Below are 6,000 nucleotides of genomic sequence, written 5' to 3'. Positions count from 1 at the left end.
GGCAAACAGAAAACAATTATTTACTCGATGTGACCCGGTGAAGTCTACCAGTTCTCAAAAATTAATTCCCAGGTTTATTATTCATGGTGGCAAAAATAGTACAAAAGAGCCGCACGGAAGGGAGGGAAAAAAGGTTGTATCAAAGTTATTAATTATAAAATATAATTAAAGTAAAAACGACCGAACGTCAACATATTAAACTTAAAAAGCTAATATTAAAATAGAGTTAATATTTAATAAGGAAGCCCAGCCTTGCAAGGCGGCGTGTTGAGAAGTCTGCAGAAGTTAACTGCGTGAAGGCGGGCGAGAGAAAAATTCCCCCAAAGAAAAATGTATTGTTTATATGATTATCAAAGACTTCGTGATATATTATCCATTTCTCCCAAATCATATAGATCTCTCTCTCTCTCTCTCTCTCTCTCTCTTCTCTCTTTTTAAATATAGTAATAAAAACATACTAGCGCCTTTTAAAACCCACTATTACTTACCACCCCTTTTCATATTGTACTATCAGAGACACTTTGGAATTGGTTTAAAAGCCCATCATTCATTATTCAAAGCTCATCTTTGCATATTATTTTTTTTTCCTCCCTAGCTCCGAGTCTGCCAGGCTCCCTGTGAAATCGTTCGCAAAATTGATAACAGCAGACGCACCCGCAATAAAATGATCGCCTTGGGCAGCCCGGGCTGTCATTATGCAGAGCGAGCCGCAATTTCCTCCCTCCGCACAAAAGCCACGAAAGCCTGCCCGACTCGGGGCCGGCGAGCTTGATTTCTTGATTTACTTGGGCCTGAGCCTGGGTTCCCCCCCACAACCCCAACCCCTCTCCACCCCAATACCCTCCGACTAAAGCGCCGATCCCGGCCCCGAGGGGCTCCTTCCAAAACAAGAGGGTCCGCTCCCCCCTCCCCTCCACCGCCCTTCGCCCCCCCCGCCCCCCCGCGGGCGCATTTGGCCCTTTTGGCCGGAGCTGGGACTCCGGAGCCGCCTTCCCCGCGGAGCAGCTTGCTGGTCTCCTGGAAATCCAATTAGCTCCGCTCGGTAGGAAGCCCCAACTAATGCTCAGGCCGCCCCGACGCGCCACGAGAAGCCAGCGGAGAGAATCCAATTAGCTCAGCCTCCCAGACGGCAGCCGCTTCCCAGAGGCGAGGCGAGGCGTAGCAGGTCTGCCCGCGGGCGACCGAAGGATTCGCCCAGCCGGCGTGCCCAGCCGACGGAGAAGGCGCGGCAGCAGGAGAGACGAAGCCCACCTGGGCAAGTGGGCGAGCTGGCGTTGCCCACGGGACGTGTTCTTCCTCACGATCTTGGGTTCTCCCCCCTCCCCCCTTTGCTTCTCCCAGGCCCACTTACCCGGGGGTGCCCGTTCGGGTTTCTAAATGCGTGTTTTATGCAGCTGTTATTGAACTCCAGTTCCCAGCATCCCCACCTAGAAGGGCCAATGGTGAGCGAGGCTGGGAGTTGTAGTTCAGCAGTCTCTGGAGGGCCACGGTCCCGTCCCCCCCCCAATCAACTATCTGGCCCTTCTCTCTCTTTCTGCCCATCTCTGTTTCCGTCTCCTTTTCCTCCGTAGTTCCTTTATGTTCTTTCGGATACTGTACGCTCTTCCCGGCAAGGACCGGTAAATTGTCTTCCGTTAAATACCTTGCGTCGTTGTATCCGGAATGAATGGTTCTCAAATACAGCATATACGTAGTTTTCATAGATTCGTATACTTATACTGTACACACACACACACACACACACACGCACACTTTTTAGCTGATTAAAGGCTCCACCTCCCACCCCGCACCCCTTCACCTCGATTAGAACCCTAGTTTCAACGAGTCAACTCAAAGACAATCTGCAGGCATGGGAGGTTTTTATCGGGCACAAATTAGGAGTAAAACTACATCAACTCCCGGCGCCCACACGGAGCCTTTCTTAAGCACACTTTCCCCTCCCCATCTGCCTCTTTCTTTGCTTTCGCGTTGCCTTCTTCTTCCTTGAGAACTCTGGACCGGACCTTAACGAAGATTGAACTCTTGTTTTCTCGCTCAACTCTGTCCAACTGGAGGTATGTCCTGGATGCGGATTCCCGAGTCTGGGCGTCTCGACCATGCAGGGGAGGAACGGAGAGTTGGGGAAGAGAGAAATGCAAAGCGCTGTCCAGGGTGCTTAATTTTAGACGGGGTGCCTCTGTGCGAGTCTGACGGCGTTTCCGCCAGACCGGAGGCCCGCGAGTTTCTCTCTCTCCCCAACCTCTCTTCACACGCATATACATACAAACACACAAATTATATACACTGGGGGGAAAAAGAGGGAAGGAGTGTGTTGGTGTGTGCCTCTTTACACGCACACGACGTGGAAACCTCGGAAGTCCAAAGGTGTTCCCGCCTGCCTTGCGCGCTTCTTTGTCCAGAAGGGATCCAGGGATAGCTCTCTGCTCTTTGGTCCCGTCCCTTCTTGCAAGGGAGCCGAACCCGCTTTCCCTCCGCGGCGTGGGCCTCTCCGAAAGAGCAGCCAGGCTTCAGGGGGAAACGAGCTGGCTCAGCCCCAGACGCCGCTCTCTTTTCCTCCCTTTATAATCGGATTAGCCGGGAAAGGAAGACCCGCCGCATTCCACCCGCGCTGCTGCTCGCAACACGCTTCCTGAACGGAGCCAAAGCTGGCAGCGCCACCGGCTTGCAGAAACGGCAACCGAGGCGGCTATTTCCCCTGGATCGGGCCCCGCCTCGTTCCTTGCCTTCCCCCCCCCTCTTCTCTCCCACCACCACCACCACCACGAAGGCCCGCTTGGCCCTTTGGCTGCTCCGAAAGGGGTGTGGCCAGAGAAGGACGGCGTCTCGCGGAGGGTTGTGCTGGGAGATTCCGGAGTGCTGGGCCTGGTTAGCTTTTGGATGGGAGGCCACCAGGGAATCTCACGACTGTAGATTGCAATGGGAGGGAGGGGGAGGAACATCAGGGGAAAAAAACATCGCTTTGTACGTTAGTACAAAGAAAACTGTCTGGTCGTGTAATCCAGCAATGGGATTTTCTTTTGGATGCCTATAAAAATCTGGAGAAAGAATAATTGCCTCGTTGCTATTTTTTTTTTTTAAAGACAGGCGTTTAAGTAGAAGCGTTTTCCCCATCTTCTAGCCATTTCGAAATGCCATTTCCTTGCTTGACAATTAATGTCACCTCTCTTTTATTCCTTTTTGTGTTTGTTTGTTTGTTTGTTTGTTTTACCTCCACGCATGATTGCCGTGCGGTTCGCCGTGGAAGAAGGGTGTGTTTTGGTCGTGATCGGGGGTTAAAAATATTGAACGAATAAATATATGAAATAAATAAAAAAAAATAAACCAGGGGCCCCTGTTGTTCATTATGAGTTTTCCCCAAAAATTATACTTGAATATATTTTTAAAATGGAAACCTCCTTCGGGAATTGCTACATCGCCTCCAACCCCTGCCCTGCAAGAAGTAGGAAGCGCTCGATAACACAGAGAAACCAAATTTTCGCTAGGGCTTTCCTTGCTTCGGGATGGAGGGCTTGAAGCGGGATTCCCGGATAAGCGAGAGAAAGCAGAAAGGCTATGATCTGATGGGTCAAAAATGGGCCTTTGCTATGTCTGAGACTTGTTCTATAGAAGCCGGCCTCCTTTCAAAGAGAGAGAAGGCTGGGCCGGAGTCTTTTTCAGCCACGCTCTCCTTGCAGGCGAAAGTGGCCATGGAGACCTTGAATTTCCTTCCGCCTATCCCCAGAACCTGCCGCCGCCGCCGCCAGGAAAAGTGGGCAGGGTATGAAACCGAGGCGCCCCTTCAGCAGTCCCTCTTGAGTCTGCTCAGAAGCCAAGGGAACCAGCAGAAGCAGGTCGCCTGACCCTGTCCGGCTTCCAGTCAAGTCCCAGGATATTTTATTCGCCCAACCAGCTCAGGATTGAAAAACACTTGATTTCAGTTCCAAATGCAAAGGTGGTATTAAAAATCACTTTGTTCCTTTTCAGAAGAACATTTGCTTTTGATATAATTATCAAATTATTTTTGATCGTCGTAACAACAACGGTTATTCTGAGAAGGACCGAACGGACTGTGTGTTTCAATATATAAATAAATAGTTTTTTTTTTAAATAATCCTTAATTAAAACATCCTACCATTGGAAAATTGTGTTGCTGCTGTTTAAACAACAACAACCCAAATAGTCTTAAATATTAAGAAACACACATTAGGAGATGAAATGGGTTGTTTTCCTTTTGAGCTCTTCTAGAAAAGCCGATTCAAAGGGGAAGAAAAGACCTGGAGGAATGGACGGGGAAAATAAGGAAGGGCGAAAGTAATATTGCAGCCTTTTCTGTGCAATAAGCCCAATAAACTCCACAGGTCTGTTTGCATTTACTGTTGCCACTTAAATTATTCAGTGTGTTGCGGTAATTGAATCCTAAGCTTTAAAAACTAATATACTCCCTCCTTGTCACCGCTTTTCTGAATCATGAAATCCGCCCTAACAGGTGCTGATCAAATACTATTACATTCTATTAAAAAGAAAATTCTATTCCCTGTTTTCATTTCCCTTTATAAAGGGGAAACTAAGTAAATGCATTTGAACGTTATTTAATTTTTAACGCTTTTAGTCCAATTTGGACGTTAGGGAGCATCTCCAAACTCACAAAACCCAGGCAGCGTGGCAATAAATTGGGTTGACATAAATTAATCCAAAACGGAATCTCTTTTTAGGGTGCTCCCTTTCTCCCCTCCCCCCAGCTTTTGCGATCCACGGGCTGACCCAAGCAAAGGCCAACTAACCCCACCGAAGGAAAAGTGAACCCCCCCTTTTTAAAAAAGAGGCAGAAAGAATTGGGAATGTAAAAAAAAATAATAATAATAGCCACAGAAAACCAATGTCCTGACCAGGGTGTAATGAAAGCAGATTAAAAAAAGAAAGCATCCAGGAAATGGTGTGTCTGTTTTTTTTAATGCAGGCTAGTCTGTATTCAAGCAGACTAAGGGGAAGTACTTGGCGATATTTTTTTGGGGGGGGGAGGGCGAGAATGGAAAGGGGATAGACCTCTTTCCTGTTTCTTCAGGAAAACGCTCACAATTGTTATGGACCGTTGCAATCTGTTGGATACTTTGGGTATCTGCATACATGCACCCGCACTTATGCACATCTGTATATGGGTGTATTCCAGCCCGTTTTGTGTAACTTTAGAAAACCCTAATTCTAAAGTCAATCCCCATTATCAAATGCAATCTGCGGTTGGCAATGAATGTCTGCTCTCCAGGCCACCCAAGGCAGGTTTTCTCGGAGCTCCAAATTGGATTTCTAGCCCTGGAAAGTCTTGTTGGGCTTGTCGTTTTAAGACGGGCCAGAAAGAAAGAAAGAAAGCATAAAGGACTTTGAGTGTGTGACTGTAGAAGGAGAAGGTTGGGTTTCAAATTCAGGCTCTGGGCTTTTTTCATTCCAGGCCCACCAGCAGCAGCAGGAATATCTGTTCCAAGTGTAACTGGGCAGTTCCAAATTCGGGCGGAGCGTCCCCAAGGCATTTGGTGCCTCCACTTGGTGCCTTTCTGGAGGGGGGGGGCTTCCTTTCAGCAGGATGTGTTTATAAACAAAGAATGCTAAGATAGATTTAGGTGGATCCCCACTTAATTCCCCCTCGCAGTGGGTGGCTGGGGGGGCGAGGCTCCACATCCTCACCAGCTTGGAATTCTGCTCAACTCGCCCCTTTGGTTAATGATTCGGGCGAGTGGAAGGGAGGGAGGGAGGGAGGGGCTCGCCTGGGTAATTGCAAAGGTTTGTTCAATTTCATCTGGCTAATTTCGAAAGACAACCGTCGCAGATGCGCATTGCAATATCCGCCCCACATTAGCTTAGCTAATAAATTTGACCTATTGTGCGTTTGTTAAAATGATGTCACCATGGAACAGTCCCTAAGCTCCTATTCCAATGAATTAGGCCTTTATTGAAACCCGGGAGCCAATGGGAGGAGAGAGGCTTGTTTGTTGTGGCCAATGGCAGCTGTCGGAGAGAAATTAGAAGCAG

This window comes from Notechis scutatus, chromosome 1 (assembly GCF_049901735.1).
Source record: "Notechis scutatus isolate UNSWTSFEM ecotype Mainland chromosome 1, rNotScu1.2, whole genome shotgun sequence".
NCBI classification, from domain to species: Eukaryota; Metazoa; Chordata; class Lepidosauria; order Squamata; family Elapidae; genus Notechis; species Notechis scutatus.
This window is presented reverse-complemented; position numbering follows the sequence as displayed.